The 26,489-nt window shown below is 37.3% G+C and overlaps 1 long non-coding RNA gene across 2 annotated transcripts; it reads left to right on the top strand.

Moving 5' to 3' along the window:
• The first annotated feature begins 1,356 nt into the window (after window positions 1-1,356).
• On the top strand, window positions 1,357-25,846 carry LOC129349470 (uncharacterized). Of its 2 annotated transcripts, XR_008602486.1 has the most exons (4): window positions 1,358-1,653; window positions 1,754-12,560; window positions 12,686-12,810; window positions 22,960-25,846. It is a non-coding gene; the product is annotated as an uncharacterized LOC129349470 (long non-coding RNA). The 2 variants fall into 2 exon arrangements; XR_008602483.1 differs by having other exon boundaries at window positions 1,357-1,653; window positions 1,754-12,810.
• Window positions 25,847-26,489: the final 643 nt, after the last annotated feature.

Here is a 26,489-nt window from a genome sequence, read left to right as displayed (position 1 = left end):
TGGCAACATCTGCCATCAACAGTCAATTAAATACCTGCTTCACCTAATAGCAAACAAATGGAAAGTTGTTTCAAAAGCGTTCTCCTTTATGGTGTATGTTCGTGCCTAGATTGTGAATCAGTTTTAGTCTAGGATCATCATTTATTTCATTTTAGTCCTTTTTCTCAGACATGAATCTATAAAATAAGCACATTTATTTAAGTATCTTACTTGACTTTGTCTATTTGACTTTTGTCTCGTCACTACTACATTTTAGAGATTTCAACTTGGATTACATTGATTGGATAGCTATCAATCCTGTTCAGATTTTAGGAAAATTTACATATAAAGCTTGATCCTCATATACAATCCGATGCACTGTCACAGACTAAACTTGCCCAAGTAATAAATCAGAGAAAAAAAACAACAACATTGCGATATTATATATGATCACACTCTCCGTTCTGCTTTACAGTTGACTGAAGGTATGCTTTTGCTGACACAACTGCAGTCTTACTTGAGCAAGATTTAAAGTGCAGTCCTAACAGTGTGGTTATATTTCTATGGCAGTGCTTTTACTTTGAAAAACAACCTGAATACTGTGCTTTGTGGGTTATATTTGAATACATGGCTGTTGCAAAACAGGTTATTGCTTGTTTGTAACTTAATGATCAGTTACCACAGTATTGTATGCTGAGAATAATTAATTTATCAAGTGCCAAATTCCTGCAATGTTTGTGGTTAACAATGTTTCATCACATGACGGATACCTGCCAATCACATTAACAGACGGCTTGCATTCTTTCATGATAATTAACATTTAGGCTCTTATGGGCAGCTCCTCATTGTTATATGAGCTCAGAACATTCCGAACTGACACACCGTCAATTACAAAGCTGAAGTCAATCTCAGGAAAGAGACTGTAAAGCGAGATACATAGACAAAAGAATACAGTGTTGAAGTTTTAATTTTACAACCTAAAGATATGATGACAGCATTTAGATCGAGCTAGAACCCAGACGTGGTCACACTTCAGACACACCAGAACCATCAAGGTAAGGTCAAAGGTTTCAGACTTTTAGTTCTCTACTATAATTTTTTTCAGCCATGTCACACTGACTGTTTAAACACATGACATTTGCAAGACTAATTTGAACTTTATATCAAATACAGCTAATCTCTCTAGCTAAATAATGCGGCATTGTTCAGAAAACTGGCTGTAAATACTGGCAAAGTAATACTCTGTGGTTGAATAAACGTCAAGCCATAGAAGAACTTAAAGTTATTCAACTGGCCGAGTACACTAATGAAATACATGTTTAGCTGCCATAATTGTTATTATTGTTAAGAAATGCATTTGATATGATTTGTATATTTTATTTTGTCAAGTAATTATTTTTATTTTGTTAACTGCTCAAGGGAAGCACTTTCTGTTTCATGTTGCAAGGGGGACACTTTTACGTGTGACACATGTGATTTGGTTTATGGATGTATTCTAAAGTTGTTCAAGACGCACATCCAGCCATAAGAAAGGCATAACATCATACAAGGACTGAAAGGTGACGTTTGCAAAGGTAAACTCTTTTTGTTTGAAGGAACATTCTTCTTTTTGATCATTTTTGTGTTTGTGACGAAGCGGACTCATTCCCTCTTTGCGTAAATGCGGCCAGCGAGGTATGTGTCAAATGTTTACCTTGTTTACTTACTTTAAGTTTAGTCTCACCGCTAATATGCATTTATGTATGTTTTGTATAAATTTGTGTATGTTTGACAGTTCGACGGTGGGATTGTATGGAGTTAACTGAAGTCAATAAACCCGTCAGTGCTACAAGAACCATGGTCTCGTCTAATTCCTGGAGGGAGTGATAGTCGAACACGGACCTGCTCGGACTTCTCGTGCCCGCCAGCTCATCAAGACGGAGTTACAGATAAGCCACTGCTTAGCGTTAACCCTTTGATGCATAACCTGGGTCAAAATTGACCCAAATCCAATGGAAAATGGGTATCCCCTCATGTGGTCTACGCATCAAAGGGTTACGGACACACACGCTCATCCGTTTTTCATGAAGACGTCTATAAGTCAGACACGGAAGTTTGTGATCTGAAAAGTGAAACAAGAACTGAAAAACGTAAAGGGACTGTGTAAAGCCTGATACGTGCAACAGTGTTTTCAAGATATAAAGGGGCATTGATGCAATTGATATTCTGCAAAAACCGATTCATGGTCATAAGGTTATTGTATAAGTAAGAAGATAAAGGTGTGTCTTGTTGATTTTGTAAAGTAAGAAAGTATGTGCACATTTAATTAAGTTTCATTTAGAGGAAAGTTTTGAGTTAAATAAGGAAATTGTTTTTCTTTACTAATAGTTCAAGATTTGAAATAAGGAGTAATTAATGGGTGATTGAAATATATGATTTAATTTAGTTTGCCAATTTAAGTAAGTATTCTGTGTAGGTTTTGTATTTACCTTTAAGATAAGGCTCATTGTGTTGAAATGTTTAGGAACTAATTTAAGATGTGGCAAAATTGTGAAGAAACCCAGAATGAAGTAGCTGCTTGTGAGCAAATTGTAGAGCCAGAGCAGATAGATGAGCCTAAGACTGTGCAAGAAGTACAGTCTGAAGAACCTCGTAGGGGTGAAAGATTTTGCACACTAACTGAAAAGGGAAAAGAACTACAAAAGGAAAAAATTAGTGGCCTTCTACTCCGCTTTGACAACATTTCCGAGTGCTGGAAAGCCCTGACTAAGTTGGCTAAAAAGGCTGTAGTAAGACAAGATCCCAGTAATCTACTGTAGGAACATATCACCACTATTGAAAGGGAATTATCTGATCTAAATGTTGCTTATGATGAATACAGAAGGATTGATAGCCCATCTCATGACATGTGTCGCAAGCTTGACAACTGTACTTCAGTCACAAGGATTGTTGTGCAAAACGCTCAGTATCAAATCCAAGGAAGAGAGGAGGAGATGCTTTGGCCCGACGCTGGCTCTGTATTCGCATCTTCAACCTCCAGTGTTTCAGTTTCTCATTGCTCCATGGTAAACTCTGTTCACTCTAATGCATCATCAAGCAAGAGACAAGAAGCAGCTGCAGAGTATGCAGCCACACAAGCTGTATTAAAGATTGTGACTGAGCAAAAATGCTACCAAGACAAACTGCAAACACTTGAAGCCGAGGACAGGCTAATAGTTGTAGATGCCCGAAGGTTTCATGTTTTCGTGGCTAACCGAATCCAAAGAATTAAGTCCACCTCTGATCCCAAACAGTGGTATTTTGTCAACTCAGATGATAATCCAGCAGATCTTGCTTCAAGAGGTCTAACAGCAGATCAGCTGGTCATGTCAAAATGGTTCAGTGGACCAGATTTTCTGTGGAAAAGTGAGTTACCCACAAGAGATGCTAAAGTCGAAGAGGTCGCAGACAACGATCCAGAACTTCGAAAGGTCCAGGTGCTCAACACCAAGGCAAAGGAAGAAAGGACGTTGCTAGATCGCTTGTCAAAGTTCTCTGATTGGAAGAGAGCCATCAAGGCAATTGTTTATCTTAAGCGCCATGCTCAACGGATCAAAGGTCTCAAGCAAACAACAAAGAAGACAACAAATGTTGAAGAAAGACAGGAAGCAGAACTGTTCATAATCAAACTGGTCCAAGAGGAGGCGTTCAAGGGTGAAATTAAAAACATTAAGGAATGCAAAGAAGCGCAGCTGAAAGACAAGACGTAAACTGCACCAACTGAGCCCGTTCATAGATGAGAATGGTGTGCTTAGGGTGGGAGGGCGTTTGGGAAGATCTGGACTTCACCCACATATCAAACACCCAGCTATCCTTCCAAGATCAAGTCACGTGTCTTCATTACTCATTAAACACTACCACGAAAGAGTATCATCAAGGAAGAGGACTGACTGTAAATGAACTGAGGTCTAAATGCTTTAACCCCGGTCTAAATGCAGTTCATCCTGCCTCACTCCAACACAGACCAGTGTCTTCACTCAGACTTTGTGAGAAAATTAAAACTTGAGGCTTAATCTTTAAATTATTATCACCATTGTAGGCAAGTTACGTTTATTTATAAAGCATATTCAAACCCTGCTTAAGCTGATAAAAGTGAAATAAAAAGTTTCACACGCACGCGCACACACGTGCCCTATCACTGTCATTAATCAGCTAACAAACAAACACTAGCATCAGGAGAGCTACCAGAGAGACTAATGTTACGTTTCCTCACTTAAAAACAGAACAAACCTAGGGTAATGTAGTGACTTACCTGCTGTTGAGCTGTCATCGGCGACTCCAACGTGTTTCCATTTCAGGTGCTGCATCATCATTGTGGTGCTCCCATACATCATATCACTTTTGTAAAGCTTGCATGTTACGCATGTTTTTTGTTTTTTGAAGCGTGAAATGCTGCCACACTTTTGAGGATTTCGGTCTGACTGTTTTCTCCGTGTCGGTCATGTTTGGTTGAAATTACTCTGAATTTACTTTCGCTTTGCCGCCACCTCGCTCTGTTTAACTTGCTCTACAGGTGGAGTTATTTAAAAAAAAAACAAACAAACAAAAAAAACTTTATTTCCATTAGCCAGCATTGACAAAGCTCTGCAGGTGAAGTAGACGCTCCGCGACATGGCGAGTGACGCACTAATCGCGCGACACAACGAATCGATAATGAAATTCGTTGCCAACGCTTTTAATAATCGATTATTATCGATTTTATCGATTCGTTGTTGCAGCCCTAGATGCAGCAGAGCAGTTGCTTTTCACACCTACAACTGCACAACATGCAGAAAATACAGGAGAAGCCCTCAAGATCCAAAGATGGCAGATATGCCTGAGGACAGGATGGAAATGACACCGCCATTCACATATTGTGGTATCGATTGTTTTGGTCCATTCTATATAAAAGAAGCAAGGAAAGATTTGAAAAAATATGGTCTCCTCTTCACGTGTATGTGCTCAAGAGCTGTACATATTGAAATGTTGGATGATCTTACAACAGATGCTTTCATCAATGCATTGCGTGTGTTCATTGCAATACGTGGAAATGTGAGACAGATGAGGTGTGATCAAGGCACAAACTTTGTAGGTGCAAAAGGAGAGTTCATGAATGCAATGAAGGATCTGGATCATGAGAAGGTCAAAGAACATGGCTGTGAGTTTGTAATGAACACCCCATCATCAAGCCATATGGGAGGTGTATGGGAAAGACAAATCAGAACAATTCGAAGTGTTCTCACAGCAATCTTAGATCACTCTGGCAAAAGACTTGACACTGCGTCGCTTAGAATGTTTTTGTATGAAGTGATGGCTATTATAAATAGCAGACCTTTGACAATAGAACACTTGCATGATCCAACAAGTCTCGAACCACTCACACCAAACCACATACCAATGATGAAATCCAAGATTATTTCTCCACCACCAGGACAGTTTGCGAATGAAGATCTGTATCTGTGCAAAAGATGGCGTCAAGTTCAGTTCTTAGCAAATGAATTCTGGATGTGATGGAAGAAAGAATATCTTCTCAATCTTCAGGAAAGACAAAAATGGCAAAGGGATAAGAGAAACATCAAAGTTAATGACATTGTCATACTTCAGGAAGATGGTGCTCCACGAAACCAGTGGAAGTTGGCAAGAGTAACTGAGGTTTATCCTAGTGCAGATGGAAGAGTCAGAAAGGTAAAACTGCTACTGAGTGACTCACTCAGAGACAATCAAGGAAAACACACAACTAAGCAGATTTATTTAGTTAGGCCAGTACATAAGACAGTCTTACTGCTCGAAGCAGAATGAGTTTGAAATGTTTCCTTTATAAATTGTGTGTTTTAATCTAAGATGTAATTTGAAATCAGTAAGTTGTGATTTGGTGGTAGTTTAGCTGCCATAATTGTTATTATTGTTAAGAAATGCATTTGATATGATTTGCATATTTTATTTTGTCAAGTAATTATTTTTATTTTGTTAACTGCTCAAGGGAAGCACTTTCTGTTTCATGTTGCAAGGGGGACACTTTTACGTGTGACACATATGATTTGGTTTATGGATGTATTCTAAAGTTGTTCAAGACGCACATCCAGCCATAAGAAAGGCATAACGTCATACAAGGACTGAAAGGTGACGTTTGCAAAGGTAAACTCTTTTTGTTTGAAGGAACATTCTTCTTTTTGATCATTTTTGTGTTTGTGACGAAGCGGACTCATTCCCTCTTTGTGTAAATGCGGCCAGCGAGGTTTGTGTCAAATGTTTACCTTGTTTACTTACTTTAAGTTTAGTCTCACCGCTAATATGCATTTATGTATGTTTTGTATAAATTTGTGTATGTTTGACAGTTCGACAGTGGGTTTGTATGGAGTTAACTGATGTCAATAAACCCGTCAGTGCTACAAGAACCATGGTCTCGTCTAATTCCTGGAGGGAGTGATAACATGGAAAGCTGAAGTGTGGGATTTTTACCAGACATGTTTATTCAGTGCTGAATAAGCCTATTGCTGTCAATTAAATCCCTCTGTATTTGCCAGTATACTAAAATTAATTAACTGGAACTAGTATCAATTAGTGTTGCGTGAACAAGCAATGACTGGTCAGCAATTAGGACTATGGTGGAACCTTTAGAGGAAAACCCTAGGAAGGCTCTGTGATGTGCATTCAGAAGAAATATTACAGCCTTAAAAATGCCTCCTTCATAAGCACACATCAGCAATGTTAGTGTAATTACTGTTGTTACCAGAAGGGGAAGACAAACGTTTCATACTGCCTATCTAGGTGCAATTAAAGTTTGTCGTACCTAAATCTTGCAATCGCAAGTCAATGTTGTACTTTTTACTCCCCTACATTAATGTGAAAACTTCAGATACAGGAAAAAGAAAATCCATTATAATGTATTATGGTAGGCTAAGATTTGACAAGACTTGATTAATATTATTGTTAGTATAACAAGTACTTTAGTAGCTGATTCACTGAAGTGATTATGACATTAATGTATCACTAACTGTATTAATATAATTTACATTAAGCTAACGTTGACAATTTTGCTCAGTGAGTACTTTCACTTCCGCTACTATTTTGATGCCAATACTATATTTCCTCATTTAATACAGGTTTTTCCTAAAAATCCACAAAATATCTACAAAATATGGTATAAAAATGTAATGATTATTAATAAAAAATTAATAGCATAGTTGCATTATTGCACAACATTTAACGTGCACTTGCATAATTTTGGATCCAAGACTTGTAATAAAGAATATCGTTTAAACCTGACAATGGCAACATGCTGTATTTAGTCATGATAAATGAGGTGATCTGATTCATATCAGTCTAATCTTAGCAACAATCTGTCAGTGTTGGGATGTAATGCTCAAGATTGTTCTCCTGCGATTCAAACGATTTCCTGCCTTAATGAGGAAACCTAGCCTCGCAATAGAAACCGTCAGTTTTCATCAGAGATTTTTGTGCACTGAAAGACGACTGATTTGTCCAAAGCGTTATTGTGTTGACTTCTAAATGTCTTGACAGTTTCCTCAAATCTGAACCTTTTTTTTTTTTTCCTGAAAAGACCTAAAGGAAGTAGAGTGGGCTTCCTCCCCCTGAGTGATGCTGGGCCCCTAATGACAGAAGCAGAAGCTACTCTGCATATTTTCACTGGTAGAGTCATTAAAGGCACCAACAGAAGCCCCCCTCAGCTTAACCTCCGTCTCCTTGCTGTCCTGTCTGCTGCTCTGGAGGAACATTTCAAGAAGCACAGTTACTGTCTGCAGTTACGAGAGTCTTCTCTCTTTAACCAGCAGTCAGCAAAACACTAAACTATTGTACGCCAAAAAGCATAAACATGCATTTTTAAGCCTGTCTTAAAGCAATACTCATATGCCTACTTTTGCTTTGAAGAGAGATGCACTAAATCCACAGTTCTCTTTTTATGTTAAAAGACGCTTTGAAGTTCAGTAAAGCTGAAATGATGCTTCAGCAGTTTGAAAATGTGGCGATTATCATGTAAAGTGCCTTTTTCTATTGTCACTTAAAATGGCTAACTCTGAAATAATTTCAGCTAAAGCTTGGGACATATTTTTTGGGGGGGAAGTGAGGCTTTGTCTTTCATCTCTTACATTGCAGTTGTAATATTCAGGGATCACTTCACCAGTGATGAAGAGAGGAGCAATTACAGCTACCAATAGCTCTTTGTATTATACAAAGAACTGGGAGGAAATTTGGCACAGCGCCTAATAATTATTTTCATTATCAACTAATCTGGCAATCATTTTCTCAATTAATGGACCATTTACTTGGAAATAATGAAACATGCACAATGCAATTTCCTGAGGGGATGTCGTCCAACCAACAGAGGCAGAAATCACCAAATTACTGGCATGATTAATTAAGTTATTTTGTTTGTAGAAATCCAGCGTTATCACTCGGCAACAGAAGAGTCTTTTTTCTCCTTTTAGAGTGTTTTTGTATCAAACTTGATCACAAACGGTCATAAAAGGTTTTGGTCTGGATCAAAATAGCTCTTAGAACACAGCCTGTTGTAATATGTTTAGTTGTCATGTATTACTATTAGACTGGGACACATTACTCACAGTCAAAAGCCTAAAAATAAAAACAGTTGTGTCTGTGTCTCAACAGTGGGAATGTAATTGCTGATTAAAGATGGCAGTATGCTGGTTTGGGAGAGAGGTGCTTGTTTAAAGTATGAGTAGGTAAACCACAGAGGAAGTCAGCAGTACAAACGGCTAAAAGTTGACAGACTGGAACCTCCACATCTAATAGTTAAAATATCTCAGGTTGTATTTCATTGAAGTAAGTGAGAACAGTTGTTGGAGCTTAATGTGTAGAATTTGTCAGCAAACTGTTTGTTTCTAAATCTAATTTCAGCTTGTGGGTAAAGGCAAAAGCCTACAGACAGCTTTTTCACTGGAATAATTTGGTTAACTTTAATGACCACCATAAAAGTTGGACAACAGAGCTCTGACAGCAGACTTAAAACATCGAGTCTTTCAATTAGGATATATCACCTTATTGGCCGAAGAATTACCAGCAACTTTAGTTTTAGTTGAATTATGTAAAATTCCAACATTGTACAGTGAACTCTGCAATTATCTGTCTCTGCCCCATTAAATAACAAACATGCATTTAATCTTAAATGTGTAGGACTAAAAGATAAGCTTTATTTTATCTGTAAATACCCCAAAAACTCCCTTTCATGCTGCTGTTTAACCCCATTAATGACACTCTTATAGCAGTGTTTTTGAATGGATGTTTATGTTTATAACTGATATGGCATTCATGCAAAATCTCAACACTGCTTATCTCACATATCCCAGATTATCAGCCGAATGACTCAGAGTCAGAGAAAGAAGAAAGCTCAGAGGGAGCGAACACCTGCATGATGTTAGGACCGACCCATTACCGTTACCACACATTGCTAAAGTGCAAACGTATTTCCACTTATACGACTGTAAAGACACGTTAACCTGGATACAAGCAAAGGAGAGACACATTATGGAGAGCACATGTAAAGGTTATGGCACCTCCTTCATGTTTTCTGGCTGGCTCCAGCTCTCTAAAGCACAAAGACATGCAGAATTAAGGGCTAGATTAGAAACATGTGGGGCTGACCTGGAAGACAGATGATATGTGTTCGTCGAGGTCGTCCATTTTCCTCTTGGACCGTAGTATGGAGACCTCTGGAGACCCTCGGTACTAAAGGTCTGCAGGAGGAGGATCATATTTGACTCAGGAGAAGAAAAACAGAAAAGTCTTCACAAACAGCGTTTTGTCGTCACATGATTGTAGCTTTAAATTTACTCAGGGAGGCTCTGTGGGAAAAAGACTAAGTCACATCTCAGTTTCAAATCTAAAAACAAATCTGTATTTGTTCAGTAAATCTCTTCTTTCGAAAGGCAGAAAACTACAGACACTGCTCTACAAATAACTCAGTCATGCTGCAGCTGCCTTTTTAATTCTCTGATCTGTTTGAGTATCAGAAAGTTTCTGATAGGGGATGCTTAACGTGAGAAGACTGAGGTTTACTTTGTTTAAACCAGAGGTCAGCAGAGGTAAACGCATCCAAAAATGAGCCTGGAGGCAGGAAAGAAAGAACAGTGATGCAGCACAGCAGACAGAGGCCTGGAGCTCGCAAGAAGATGTATATACACAGAAAAGCAGATTAAGGGGAATGAGAGGCATGTGTGTTTGCAGGTAAAATCTGTTGACTGAGGGCTACTGCTGGACAGGAATGAACTCACACAGCCTGACATGACAGTACTGATCAAAAGTGGCAGATATGGATAGAGAAGGATCATAAATTAGCATTTAAACTAATCAGAAGGCCTTTGAGTCAGCAAGTTGTTTGGGAGCAGATGTTGAAGAGAAAAATTCAGATTTCAGAAGCTGCCCTTCTCTGACGTTACCCCAGCTGCAGAGACCTCTAAGATGTCTTTAATCCTAAAGAAACTTGGCTTGGTGTTCTTCCTAAAATGTTTTATTACTTACACTACAATCAGTGTTGTTGTGACTGTTGGTTTTGATATTTTAATGAACTGATGAACGGACCAATGACAGTTTAGCATCTTGTACTGCAGTCTTGTCTGTGGTAGAAAGGAAAATACATTTTTCTTCACCTTCTTCTTCTTCTTCTTGACTTTCTTCTTCTTCTTCTTTGCCACCTTCTTCTCCTTTGGCCTTCTTTTTCTTCTTCTTGGCCTCCTTTTTTGTCTTCTTGGCCTTTTTCTTCTTCTTCTTGGCCTTCTTTTTCTTCCTCTTCTTGGTCTTCTTCTTGGCTTTCTTCTTCTTCTTGGCCTTCTTTTTCTTCCTCTTCTTGGTCTTCTTCTTGGCTTTCTTCTTCTTCTTGGCCTTCTTTTTCTTCCTCTTCTTGGTCTTCTTCTTGGCCTTCTTCCTCTTCATGACCTTCTTCTTCTTCTTGGCTTTCTTCTTGTATCCAGGTGGTAAACAGGCTTCTGGTTTTGGTGTCAGCATTCTTCTTGGTCTTCTTCTAGGCTTTCTTTTTCTTCCTCTTGGCCTTCTTCTTAATAACTTTCTTCATTTATTTGTTAATACACTGTCTGATGGCATGAATATTTCATAGTGCTCCAAATCTGCACCTAAATACTCCCCAACACATAGAGGATTTACTTATTTACTCCATTTGAATTACATTCTCTTAAAAAATTACAGTAATTAGGCTTTTGAAAAATATTTATCATTTAAAGTATATATTTTGATTTGTTTTGATCTTAGTGACAGAGAAATGAATAATAAACCGACAATAAGAATAAATAGATTCACCAGCCTGTCTTTGATATAAATGAAGACAAATGTTCAAAGCAGATGAACAGCACTGGATTTATTTTCGTCATAGAGGATAAAAGTCATATGGAAATACAATAGAGAGAATTACGGACTTTGATCCAGATCATGTAGGAGAACATTTATGTGAAGATAATCCTTTATTCATGCTTTCTGTCCCAAGATACGTAAAATACGGGAAACTCAACAGCTGGGAGAAACACACGGGATCACAAGTTTTCATGTGGTTCAAGTTATTTAAAATCTGGCCTGATTCAGCTGCAACTTAACGGTAGAAGGGAAGAAGCTGTACAAAAACAGACCAACGTATTCCCAAATCACATGACTCACTCAGAGGCACAAAGTGATAATGCTTCCCATGAAAACTCTGAGCATCTGTGCAGCTTTACTGTATGTCCTGCCCAGAGTCTGACTCACTTTTTGTCACCACTGATTACTTTTTTTTATATTTATATGCATGTATAAACACATATATATGATTATTAGAATTAAAATACTCTGATCGTTCTGCATTCTTTGTTGTCTGTTCTGCAAGAAACACTGGAAAAACAATAATAGGGAAATTTGTTTATTCCGGTGTGGTTGAGATTTAATTTGTGTTTGTTGACAGTAATATTGTTATCATTAATTAAAGATGGGGAAAGTTGTTGCTAGTAGCAATAATACAAATGACATGTGGATATTGGAGATTTAAAATGTGGCTTCAGATAATTGGAAAATTAATTTATTTCTCTTGTTTACCTATTTGTTCAGTCACAGCAGTACACTGTTGATGCATAAATTGTGCTAAAAGCAGGAAAGCATTGAAAGCACACCGGTGTGAGGTGAATGTAAATCCACTTGCAGCTTTTAAGACAAGGCTCCCCAAATGGATATTAGCAAAAGTGCTGTCGAAGAAAAGCTAGCTTATCCGGTGAGAGAACCTCATCATCAAGAAAGAACAATACTTTTACTGGACAGGAATTCAGTCCTGCATAATGAGGAAAACTGTTGCAGGCTGTAAAGAAGGAAAAAAAACAGTTTGTTCACGTTCCAGCCAAGAGCAACAGAGGACGAAGAAGCTCTGAGCCAGAGCTGTGGAAGTGCTTAATGTGGTGAAGCTACAGAGTCGTCCTGGGAACTTTTACTCAAGTACAGTGATGCATTTTTGCTGTACTTTGGCCGTTTATGCCAATCAAACCCATCAGAAATGTTCTTGGAAGTGAAAACAGCAGTTAGAAGTTGTAAATGTGGCGTTGGGATGGACGTTTCAGGAACCATACAGCTCAGAAATGGTGCAGTTCACAGTTACTGACTTGAACATCTTTTTAAATGTAAATACTTCTTGGATACTGTTCTGCCCAACCTTCATAGTGGTAACTGTTTCTGATTCTTTCTCTTTCTGCTCCTCTCCCCCCAGCTGATTTAGGCAGTCCACCACCCACCCTAAGTCTGGTTCTGTCTGATGTCTGAGGAATCAAGTTTTTCCTCACCATCGTCACCAAGTGCTGCTCAGAGGGGAAATGGATTTCTTTCTACAATACTGTAAGTTCTTGAACTCACCATGTAATGTGCCCTGAGATGACTTATTCTGTGCAATATATAAAAAAATATGACCTGATTGTTCAAAAGATTAATGAACATAGAAACAATAGTGTGAAATGTATGTGTAATCAAGAATGTCCAAGTAAAGTTACAGTCAAAGAAGCATCACGTAAAACTAAACCACAGGGAAATTTGAAATGACCGTAGTTCAGTAATAATCAGGCTGGTATCTGGTAATACAAAAAAAAATACTCTGAATAATATCTAACTTGAGTTTCTTCAGTAAATGCAATCAGTTCAATCATCTAAAGATAATGATAATTAGACTTTGTACTTGGTCCAACCAAGTACAAAAGTGGAGTAATTTACAAAATAAATTAGCAAAGCAAGATATAAATAATAAAAACACCAAGAAGCCAAAATAAATTAGGAGAAAGATCAAGTAGAATAAAGTAAACCATTGAAAAAGACCAAGGATGAAATTATATTATTATTAATAATAATAATAATAATAATAATAATAATAATAATAATAATAATAATAATAATAATAATAATAATAATAATAGTAAATGTAAATACAATAAATAGTAAAGGAATAAGATGAACAAATAAAATACGTTAACTAACAAAACAGACAACACAACACAGTATAGTATAGAAATATAGTAGAGAAACATTATGACAGGAATCTATTCGTTTATGATTAGAGCTCACTGGTAAAATCAGAATAGAATAAGTTGTCAGTGCTCCCAGAAAGCTCAGTGTGAAAACAATTGTGCAACCACCCCTGGTGCTGATGTTTTTCTGAAATGTATGACATCACTGTCTGGGAGCTCCTTCAGTTCCTTCCCTCATCAGGCTCACTGCTTATCAAACACAGTGGAAAACCGTTATTGCCTGTTGGACGGTGATTGTTTTATTCACTTTCACAGCGCAAACAACAGCTCAGCTTTGGGTGCTTGAGATCCTTAAAGGCAGCTAGGATGTTTAGACCTGGGAGTGTTTAAAGTCTGCTGCTCGGCTTTCATCTGTAGGAGTCAGGACATATTTCCCTCTGATAAAACGGTTATGTCATCTGATTTTCTGCTTGTAATTACTGTGTCGAACCTGCTTTGAATTAAGGTATTTTGGAAAATTGCAGGATGTAATATTGGCACGCCGATCTGCGTGACCAAACATGAAAGATTATCTAAGTGTTACATACTGTAGCAAAGTGCTAATCATTGATCTGAAACAACAGGCTGCACAGATACAGTCAAATGTCCTCCTGGAATCGACATCTGTTTGCAATCTGACAGTCTTCGCTACTAGAAAAAGAAGTGTACTTTTTAAAAAATGTTCTAACAAAATCGGTTTTACAATGTTACATATGTCATACTTTGATTTAATGGAAGAAAAGTCAATATAAAAAAAGTTCTGTGAGTTTCCAAATGTCTCTCATGCTGACAAAACCTCTAAACTCAGATTTGACGGACGATATATTGTCTGTCTTCCTGACAAACATTTATTGCAATCAGTTGTAATGATTTATGAGCTTTGGCATGTAAGAGAACATTATAAAAATGAGCAGATGAGGACTCATTTCCATGTCTTTCACACAATGATCACTGAGCCAAAAGAGAAATCTAGGACCAAAAACATGCACTTATTCTTTTGTCCTGTTTGTTATGCATTTATTCATCATTTATCAACTCCTAGCTGCTAAGTCACTGTATATGCTCTAAAATTTCAGTCTGCTGAAATGTTTGGTCCAAACTTAAATATTTTGATCTTGAAATTTGTCCAATTTATTAATTTTTTTGAGCAGTGAGTGATTATAGTAGAAACTGATTCCTCAGTGTCACTTAGTTTATGATTTGAACTTCTGTAATTCATCCAAAAGTTCAAGACCTTGTCCGTGTAGAGGAAAACATGAAAAGCTTCCCCTAACAGACAGTGACAGTCTGCAAGCAGGAAACCTTGAGGCTGGGAAAGACATCAATCCTAAATGTTCCAACAAACATGTACTGACTGACGTTTCCGTTACTTCAGAGGACATCACATTGACTTACCTAAGCCTCAACACAAACCAAACCTCTAACTTTAAACTAAGTCTTCTTGAATATAAACTGACCCATCAGCTAGATAATTAAGCAAGATAATTAGTCAGAATTAGCTACCGTAGTACTGTTTGTGTACCTGTGTTCAGGCAGCCAAACTGAATTCTCTGTTTCTGTATTTTTCCCTTTTTCCCTCTTTATGCAGGTTGCAGTCTACAACACAAGTTTTCTAAGTGACTTTGCAAGTTGTTTAAATAAAACACGCACAATATATATCATCCCGTGTTTTATCAATGTATCCTTTAGGTCACAAATGACGTTGCTGCACTCTAGTGGCGGCCCGATTTAGATCTCCTAAAAAGACCTAAAAAATGAGTCTGAGTTTAACACGTCAGGTTGTAAAGATTTGCCCATCAGTTACTTGATGTTGTGACAAGTGAAGGAATGGAAAAACAGTTCTGGAGGTGACGACTTTTCAGTCAGAAAGGAAACAATATGACAATTTGAATTTATTGCTTTTGAAAAAAGGACGCGATGAGTTCAAACTTAGTTTTATTTTATGCACAAAGAAGTTATTTTAATGTGAAAGTCTGCATTTCATTTTGATGCAACGCCCATGAGGTGGACATATTCTGATTATATCCACATCATTTTACTTTAAATGTAGAATATGGATAACGAGACTGACTTTAAAATATGATAAAAACTTATTCTAACGTGCAGTATTTGGTTGACAAAGGAAGGAACCAACATTTGGGGATTTAAAGAAGCACTTTACTTTCTGATTAAGAAATATTTTGCAAACAATGCTGTGAGAAAAGTGAAGGCCCAGTGTGCTCCCTATATGCCACATAACTCATTCTCCCTGCAAAATATTTATTTCTATATTAAAAATATACTTAGACGGAATTACAACTAAAATACTGTAATTGCAAACTGACATGTCAGACTCTTTTTTTTCCAGTAGATGTCACTGTTTGGCAGTGGATTTTCACCACAACGTTAACAACACCTCCATGCCAACACCATACGATGTGACTAATGAGAGTTTGTATGAGATCCATCAGTCAAGCAAAAAAAAAATAAAAAATCACTTAATTCCCAGCAGAGCTCAAATCTGGAGCTCTGGTGAAAACAAAAGGTTGTGTAGAGGGAATGCACACAGCCGGCCAGCTGTTCTGTTAAGAGACCAGATTCACATTAAACATGATGGCTTTTAAAGGTTAGGACAGATGACTTTAAAGGTCAAAACTAGCATACCCTATGAGTGGAAATGTTTTGTTGAGGGAGAAATGTCTTTGCTTCTTTAAAAATTCAGCAAAATGGTGTTTCTCTGTCAGCTAATCAATTGTTCTTTTCTGAAAATGGCTACAATAAACAGTCTGCGAGGCTCCGGAAAATAAGAAACGACTGGGAACAGCCACTTCCAAGTGTAAACACATGTAGACTGCTTATCCCTGTATGTATGTGCTGATGCCAACTGAAACATGATTGTGAGTCCTTCTCTATGTGTGTGTGTGTGTGTGTGTGTGTGTGTGTGTGTGTGTGTGTGTGTGTGTGTGTGTGTGTGTGTGTGTGTGTGTGTGTGTTTCCCCCAGAACTTGCCACACAGTCCTGAGTAATGGATGTAATTAACTGGTCACTGTAGCACAGAGCCTTTACATACCATAAGTAATAGTCATGCTCGAGAAAATCACCAGGTAATGGCCAATTCTCCTCCCAGCAGAGACACTGAATGTCTCATCTCACTTTTCCTAATTACCCAATTAAAGCTTATGTGGCACATTTGTTTTTCCTTATTGTCTTCTGCTTTAGCTTGATGGTCTGGGTATCCTTTCAGCAGTCACATGTTTAACGGCACAGAGACGAGAACACCGTCTCTGTGCAGCCCAATTTGCAAACCACATGTCAATCTGTGTGAAGCTTTTTCTACATATGTGATGACAAGAACTCAACATACTGTACATCAAAAAGTGTGTATGTTGAGAACATTGTGCTGGACCTAACATGTGAGAATCTTTTGAAAGGGACAAATATAATGTGTGGATGAATGTCATCCATGGCACTTGTAGACTATAGTTAGCTCCCTTTGATGGGCCTTTATAAAAACAGAGATTTCAAAAATACAAAACATAAAAACAAGAACACACTTGAACACATTGTTGTGGCCAAAATGGTTATGAAAGCAGTGAACGTGAATCATATTTATGGGCTGAACAGCTAAACAACTCGCTGAAACTCAGGTTCTGTCTACATGTACAAGGGTATTATTGAAAACTTAGATTTTTCTATGTGTTTTGGACTTTTGTCCCTGAAAACGTCTTCTCGTGTTGGTAAGAAGACAAGGTTTTTTGGCTTGTGCAGAGTTGTGGCTTTTGAGACTGTGCTGTTACCTCATTTGCTGACAGGAGCCTACTTTGAACAGCTGCGAACATGGCCAAAATAATTTTGTTTTCTAACCAGGCTAGCAGGAATTTGTACATATTAACACCTAAATGTAACATTACCCATCTACTATGAGGAACAGAGTTGCCAGAATTGATCCACAAAATGATCCCCCTGTCCCTTATGCACCATTGTTCAGGTTTCTGAATGGCCAACATGGTTTTAAAGTTTAGGTTTTATCTCCATCTGATGATAGGGCATTTTCTTGACAGTGCTATGAGTGTGTTTTTGCATTTTCATGTGGTTTTGACAACAAAGGAGAATTGCACTATTCCTCACTCTGTAAAACTGATGGTAGCTTCCACATTCGCTGGAAGTTAATTGCCACAAGCAACCCCTCTCACAATGTCAGTAGCATATTGCTGTTGTAAAAATATAGATTTTTCAGCATTATTACTTAATGCTGAGCGTTAGACAAACCCGCTGCTATGAACTGTAAGTGCTACAGTGAAGACAGAACACTTTACATTCATGCATGTCAGCATTGTCAGTACAACTGAAAACCTATAAAAAGTTATTTGTCCATGTTCTCTGGAATGACACATTTTCTGGTCAGAGGTTAAAAAAAATCAGCTTTATAATGTGACAACTTCAGGCTGAGGTTTGCACAGGCACATAAAACAAGTAAACAACAACTAAACTATGACATTTTTTCAAAATTTTGGACCACATACTAAACCATGACAATTTTTTCCATATGTTGGACGACTTACTAAATTATGACGTTTTTGTCACATTTTCAACCAAATACTAAACTATGACGTTTCGGACAACATACTAAACTATGACATTTTATTCTAAATTGTTTTTTGGGCCCGTTTGTCGGTCTTATTCAACAGGTAAGTAGAGAGGAAGACAGTAGTAGAGAACACTGCAGTAAAGGGCCATGAGCTGCAATCGAACCTGGGTCTGGGACGCAGTCCTATTTATGAGTCCCCCTCTCAACCAGTTGAGCTACCAGGTGACATTTATTCCACTCGTTGGGCGACATACTAAACTATGACGTTTTTACCCCATTTTGGACCACACCCTAAACTATGACATTTCAATGACATTTTGGACAACATACTAAACTATGACGTTTTTGGTCACATTTTGGACGACATACTAAACTATGACGTTTTGGTCACATTTTGGACGACATACTAAACTATGCCGTTTTCTAAGTGGTTTTGGGGCCCTTTTGTTGGTTTCATTCAATCGGTAAGTAGAAAGAAGACAAGACCTACAGTCAAGGGCCATCAGCAAGAATCAAACCTGTGTCTCTGACAAAGTTTTGTTTATGAGTTGCCCTCTCAACCAGTTGAGCTACGTGGGCACCTTTTTCTTCACTTGTTGGACGACATACTAAACGATGACATTTTTGTCATATTTTGGACGACATACTAAAATGACGTTTTTGTGATATTTTGGACGACATACTAAACTATGACGTTTTTGGTCATATTTTGGACGACATACTAAACTATGACGTTTTTGTGATATTTTGGACGACATACTAAACTATGACGTTTTAGTGACATTTTGGACGACATACTAAACTATGACGTTTTTGTCACATTTTGAATGACATACTAAACTATGACGTTTTTGTGATATTTTGGATGACATACTAAACTATGACGCTTTTGGTCATATTTTGGATGACATACTAAACTATGACATTTTTGGTCACATTTTGGACGACATACTAAACTATGACGTTTTAGTGACATTTTGGACGACATACTAAACTATGACATTTTTGTCATATTTTGGACGACATACTAAAATGACGTTTTTGTGATATTTTGGACGACATACTAAACTATGATGTTTTTGGTCATATTTTGGACGACATACTAAACTATGACATTTTTGGTCACATTTTGGACAACATACTAAACTATGACGTTTTTGGACATATTTTGGACGACATACTAAACTATGACGTTTTTGTGATATTTTGGACCACATACTAAACTATGACGTTTTAGTGACATTTTGGACGACATACTAAACTATGACGTTTTTGGTCACATTTTGGACGACATACTGTTGTGAAAACATGCCATATGATGAAATAATGTAAAGCAGGCTGCGAAAAACACTCCAGAAAGGTTTTCTTTGAAAAAAAAAATCATCATGAATTTTGGTGCAAAAAAAACGCAATAGTACTATGTCGAACAAAAAATGTGATTTTTCAACATGTAAAAACGTGCCATATGATGAAATAATGTAAAGGAGGCCATGAAAAACACTATGGTAAGGTTTTCTTTGAAAAAAAAACATTAATTTTGGCGCAAAAAAACGCCATAGTATACTGTTGAAAAAAAATGCCATCTTTCAACATGTTGTAAAAACGTGCCATATGATGAAATAATGTAAAGGAGGCCGTGAAAAACACTCCAGAAAAGTTTTCTTTGAAAAAAAATCATGAATTTTGGTGGCCTAACCCCCTGGAAACCAGCGTTTGTGTTGCTCATCAGCGACCCTAGACAGCCGGGTCATAATGTTTTTTGAGCAACACACCATACTATGACGTTTTTACAATGAGGGTTCTACTATGGAACCAGTTTGACATGTTCAGGCATTCTTTGTGTGAAAACTCAGAGATTTCAGGTATCAGAAGGTGGTTTTCAACTTTCTTTGTTAACTTTCTGCTTCAACTTTAAATTAAATTTCCTTCACTAAGCCAGCCCTCTGGACTTCCAGTAAGCTGTGTTCCTATTGGCTGTCCAGGTGGCTGCTTGGTGCTATCAGGAACACCTGAGCAGCTCAGTGTCTTCCTGCTTTATTTAGCTCCAGTCAAACATTTCCTCTGTTTCTCTTCACCAGTGAACCGAGTTTGGCTCCATTGCTTTAGTTTGTGCTTTAGGCGTTTGCTTGCAGATTCCAGCAGTAAAATCGTCTTTAATGTGTTTCTTGGTGTGTTTTAGGGCTTTGTACTGGATAGTTGTCTTGGTAAATGTGGTTCTTTAGCCACAGTTAGCACATGGTGCAATGTGTGCAGTGATTAGTGGATTTGCTCCAGCTGAGTTGTGTCTTTATCTTGGTTGTAGTGAGTCTTTAGAGGTTTTTGGTCAGACATATTCTGTATTCTTGTTTGAGAACCAACGTTGGTTGTCCAGAAGGTAAGAATTCCTGTCCTGATTCTCTGTTCTCAGAGTTTCTCTGGTAGGCTGCAGGAGACTTTAGTGTTTGGGTTGTACTAGTTTGGTTTTTGTATGGTTTCATTTGGACGACTATCTTGAGGCCCCTCCATGTGGTTTAGTGAGGATTTCTGGAACAGTTCTACATAGCAACCTGCAACAGAAGAGACTTTGAGAGTTTTTAGGAAGTTCTGGAGGCCAGACTTTAGAGCAGCAGGAACATTGTCAGCAGCTTGAGCAGGAGAAGGTGAGCTTCAGAGTAGAAATGAGACAGAAACCTTCTTGACCCGTGTGGTGAGGTCCTGTACCAAGAGTTTGAGCAGGTTGTGAAGAGTCTGTAGTTCTTTGGTCTGAAAGCACAAGAAGAGTCGACTCATTAAAGGAGAAAACAGGAGATATTGTTGGTTCTTCTGTCGCTCTGCAGTTTCCAGTTTCCTTAGACTGAATGTCAAGTTTATATTTTAAATGATTTCCCATGTGAGCCCAAGAAGACTTCAATAAACTCCCTCCATCCCCTGGACACAACAAATTTTATTAACATGTTAAATCTTTTTTTTTTTTTTTTAAATATGTTTCTGAGTTTTGATCATAGTTCTAGCATAGTTTTTTTTTCTCTTTGCTTGTTTAGTTTTGTCATCTGTGTGAAAGGTGCTAAACAAATAAAGTTGAATTGATAAACTGAATAATTAACAAACTCATGACTGTGAGAACAGAATTATTTTCATTGTGATTTAAGGGTTTGTTTCATTTTTAAGGTTGGGGTTAAAATCTTGAGAGAAAAAAAATTAAAGAAACAAACTACATAAAAACAATTAAAGGAAAAAACATTTAATACAATAAAACTTTCAAAAAGAAAATTAAACATGAAATACAATTAAATTATATTAAACAGACAAAATATTTAATTAGATAATTAAACAGAAGATACAAAACATGTAATTATAAAATTAAATAAAATTTTTAAAACAAAAATATTAAACATTAAAGATGAAATATTTTTGATAATTAAAGATTTAAGAAATACAATTAAACAAGAAAAATATTAAACATTTAGAAAAATGCAAAACATTTAATTGGATTATTAAACCTTTAAAAAGACAAAACATTTAATTAAAAAATTAAATGTTTAATTAGAAAATTAAATCTTAAAGACTAAACTTTAAATGGGAATTAAACAGAAAATACAATGAAGCATTTAAAAAGAAAATTAAACATTAAAAGGTGGTAAAACATTTACCAAGAAAAACCTTAAAGATTTAATCGAAAAATTTAACTTTGGGAAAGAAAAGGAAATTTTTCAAACAAGCTGAAAAAACATTTGCAAAAACAACAAACATTAAAAAGACAAAACATTTCGAAATCAAATCAGACATTAGAAAAGAATAAAAGGTGAGAAAAGAGCAAAACTAAACATTTAAGAAGAATTAAACTAAAGACAAAACATTTGAAAAGACACCAGTTAAACTTTAGAAGATCAAATTAAACAGAAGAGACAATTAAATGATCAAAAAGAGCAAAAAGACATAAAAGTCTTAAAGCGTTTTCTAGTCTGAAATGAAAACATCAAGTTGTTTCTTCAAACATTTCCTCTTTCTATGTTCTTGGTTTGATTGTGGACAGATTTACTAAGTGCTCATTTCAGAAAACTGCTTTCCAGATAAAGTCTACTAGAGGTTGAAGGCATCGATCAAACTAATGTTAACTTCTGATCTCCACAAACTTTACTGTTCAGTGAAGAGAATCAAAGTTTGTTGAGGATTTCTAAAAAACCCACAGGTGAAGGTCTGAGAAGAACTCAGATGGATGGTCTAAATGTGAAATCAAGACTCATGGTCACAAGTTTTAAGGCTTCTGTTAACAGGAAAGTTCAAACTAACAGAGAAGTACTGAGAAACTTTTAAAATTTCAGTCCTCAGACTGTGGAAAGGTTCAAACTAACAGAGAACTACTCAAGAACTTTCAGGATTTCAGTCCTCAGACTGTCTAAAGGTTCAAACAAACAGAGAACTACTCAGGAACTTAGAAGATATCAGTCCTTGGACTGTCTGAAAGTTAAATCTAACAGAGAACGACTGTGGGACTTAGAAAATTTCAGCCCTCAGACTGTGTGAAAGTTCAGGTCCTGAGGACTCGGGAGGTCTGGAGGCTTTGGAAAGTCTTGGAACTGAGGGTTCCACCCTCCAGCACAAAGGCTGAAGTCCAGCCTCCTGAGAAAAATGGTCGAGACGAGACTCGAGTTAAAAAAAAACTCAAAAATGACAAAAAATAGATGATAAATGCGCAAAAAAAAGACAAATTAGTATCTGAGCGAGTAGCTCAGGGGGATAAGAAGAGGACTACCAAGTGGAAGGTCGCAGGTTCAAGACCCACCACTGGCAATTTTCTTTGTTTGTCTTTGTCAGGATTTTGAGAAAACTTAAGAAGGGTCTGGTCTTGAACCAGCGACCTGCAGCTCCGTAGGTAAACCCTTAACTCACTGAGCTACAGATCAGATGAAAAGAAGTAATTTCGTCGTCCCTTTGTCATCGTAGTTTCCAAGTGACCACATGGGTGGAGCCAAGGCGGAGTCTGGGTGGAGTCAGGGCGGAGAGTAGGCGGGGAGGTGGGTGGCGGCCTCCCCCCTCTACTCCCCCACCTCCCTCCACCGCCCACCACACCTTCCCCCGCCCGACGAGTTCTTCGAGTCTCCACGAGTTCTTCGAGTCTCCACAGGTTTTCCCGAGTTTCTGGAGTTTCCACGAGGTCGGAGGCAGAACAAGTTGTCATGAAGAGGTGTTGAAGTCGGCCAGGATGGACTGAATTTTTACAGCGACTAGAAGGAAGACAACTAGAAGAGCAGGTCTTTAACCACCATCCATAAAATCCATGGAGTCGGCTCCAGAGAAATGAAGGGAGGTCAACTTTTATCAACCTCCATCCAACCTCCATCCAGATGTATCAACTTGATATACTTTGACAGTTTTAGCACCACAAACCTTTCGTATCACACTTTATTATCCTATATTAGGACTTTAATGGAATCCACCAGCAGATTTAGTTTTTGTTGAGAAACTTTATTCTTGTTGTCGTGGGACTGCGGTATTTAAAACTGTTCCTTCTAGTTGACCTCATGTTTCTTAGTTTTAGTGGAGAAAGTTATTTTAATTGTCGATTAGTCTCTTAAAAACCAAATAATAAATTGGATTAGTCAAGAGGTTTAAATTTCTTACTTTGTCATATTTTAAATATGACAAAAAAAATAAAGTGTCTTCAGACAATTTGACCTGTAATTGGTGTTATATCAATAAAATTTAATTAAAATTATATGTATCTTGTAATGTTGGAGTAATTCAGCCATATATGTTGGAAAACACATTTTCTTTGTCCATTAATCTGTTGATTGTTTTCTCCAGTAATTCATTTCTTGTTTTGGTTTATAAAATGTCAAACCCAAATATATTCAGTTTACGGTCATAAAAAAACAAAAAGATTTACATTCATGATGCAAGAATCAGGCAGTTTTTCACTTTTTATCTTAGTTTAGCCAAAAAGATAGTTGATAATGTGTGAATTGTTGCAGCTTGTGAGCCATAAAAGGTTTTAATCTTTGGGGCAGAGTGTCAAAAAACATTTAGAAACCAACATCAACAAAACACCCAACAAAGATTTGAACATCATTAAAGTGAAATCCAACTTTTGCATGACAATGTCTAATTAAAGGACATTTATTTCCAATATAAATGTGTGATATTCATCCTCTGGAGCTTTCTCTTCACATCGTCTTCCACCTGGACTGGTTTAGTCGGGAGCATGTGCAACAAACTTTTGAAAAACTGCACTTTAACATCAATGAATGACACTGAAGTTTAATCTCTACATAAATGAGACTGAGCCTGGATGTGCTGCTCGGTCATTAACTCCTAAGTTTAGGGAAAGTTCAAACAAAAGAGGACAGTTCAGATAAGATTTGAGAATGAGCTTATTTTGAACAAACATCTCAGACTTTCTGAGCTTCAGCACCTCTAGCAAGATATTTTAACAACAAGCAACTCAAGAGATCCAGAAGTTGGCGAGAGTTAGCTTTAGCTGAGCCAAAGAACATGTGGGACGCTAACCTAGCAAACATTTCAGACTTTTCTCAGTGAATTCTGAGAAATAATTTCCTATTTAATGACAGAGCTACACATCTTAACTCAGTCTCATTAAAACAGACTCTAATTCAGTGTCATCCATCCATATTAAAGTGCAGTTACCCAAAATGTTTGTTGCATGAGCTCCAACAAAACCTGTCCAGGTAGAAGGCCACTTTGACAAACAGGAAGTGGACGATTCCAAGCAGATTTATAGAAGGGGGAACCGGACTGTACTAAGTGTGGTCGAGTATAGAGGGGTGTTTTGTGGGTTTTTAAGGCTGATAATGATTATTAGTGAGACATTTGGAGTAGATATTCATTTGCAGTAAATCAAAGTATTTAAAACCTTGGAGTTAAACTTAGAAGAACACAAACTCTAACAGAAAACTTTGTTGATACGTTTTTGTTTTGTTTACAGATGTTAAGTTAAAGAAGTTTTATTCATGACGTATAACCAATCAAATCACTCCAGAAGACAGAGTGACCACAGGTAGATAAAGGTTCACAGCCAAAGTAGCGCCATTTTTAAATGTATTTATTACCGTAAATCAGTAAAAAAATAAAATACTGATAATCAGTAAATCAGTCAGCCCACAATTACTACAATTCTACAATGTATGTCTCTTTGCCTTGACTTATTTGTACAGTATATGATGGCGTTTTCTTTTTCATACCAAAGGCTATACTATGATGTTTTCTAAGAGACATACTATGTTACTCTGTTTGTTCTGGCCCTGGGATGCTGCACTCCTCCTCTGTTGTTTTCTGGATTGTACTCAGCTGCATGCCTTCGTCCACCCGGCCTCCGTTGACTCGTCCCGCCTGCCGTCTCTGGAGCTGAAGCTGGATTGGAACAGACCAAAGTACAGTCCAATCACGATGCCAGCTGCCTCTCAAAAGGCTCCTTCATCTGGCAGGTGGCGGCACTTCTTCTGAGGGGAAGCTGAGCTGGCCCGGCAGAACTTTGGAGATGTGTTCCAGTGGTTGGTGGATGTGTGGGGAGATAGAGAGGGACCTTTGAATTGTTCAGAAAGGAAAACAGGGAACCCATTGGTAGTTTTAGTTTAGGGTGCTACTGCAGTGTGTTTTTGAGCTTTAAGAGGTGAACAGGAAGAGGATTTTTTTCTATTGATTATCTTTTACTTTGTTCCTGGTTGGAATGTCCATCAATGTCAATGTGAAGTTCACTTTTAGTTCTGTTTATTTATTCTTGTTTTACTAACAACCATTTGCTTTTAACCCTCTCACATGTTGTGTTGTTGTAAACTTACTCTTTCAAACAAATACTCGTCTAACCCTCTGGTAACCAGTGTTTGGACTGTTTTTGTGTTGCTCCTCACCTACTTCAGACAGCCGGGACATAAGAACATTTTGTGGACTAAAGGCTATTCTATGACGTTTTTTGGACCAAAAATGACATTTTAAGAGCGACATGCTATATTATGAAGTTTTTTGGACGATATGCTATACTATGACTTTTTTGGACCAAAGGCAATACTCTGACATTTTTGGAGCGACAAAAAAATCATCATGAATTTTGGCGCAAAAAAAACGCCTTACTATACTATGTCGAAAAAAATAGCGATTTTTCAAACATGTTGTAAAAACGTGCCATATGATGAAATAATGTAAAGGAGGGCGTGAAAAACACTCCAGAAGGGTTTTCTTTGAAAAAAAAATCATCATGAATTTTGGCGCAAAAAAAACGCCTTACTATACTATGTCGAAAAAAATAGCGATTTTTCAAACATGTTGTAAAAACGTGCCATATGATGAAATAATGTAAAGGAGGGCGTGAAAAACACTCCAGAAAGGTTTTCTTTGAAAAAAAAATCATCATGAATTTTGGCGCAAAAAAAAACGCCTTACTATACTATGTCGAAAAAAAAAGCGATTTTTCAAACATGTTGTAAAAACGTGCCATATGATGAAATAATGTAAAGGAGGGC

Source organism: Amphiprion ocellaris, chromosome 1, assembly GCF_022539595.1.
Source record: "Amphiprion ocellaris isolate individual 3 ecotype Okinawa chromosome 1, ASM2253959v1, whole genome shotgun sequence".
Classification (NCBI taxonomy): Eukaryota; Metazoa; Chordata; class Actinopteri; family Pomacentridae; genus Amphiprion; species Amphiprion ocellaris.
This window is presented reverse-complemented; position numbering and strand designations above follow the sequence as displayed.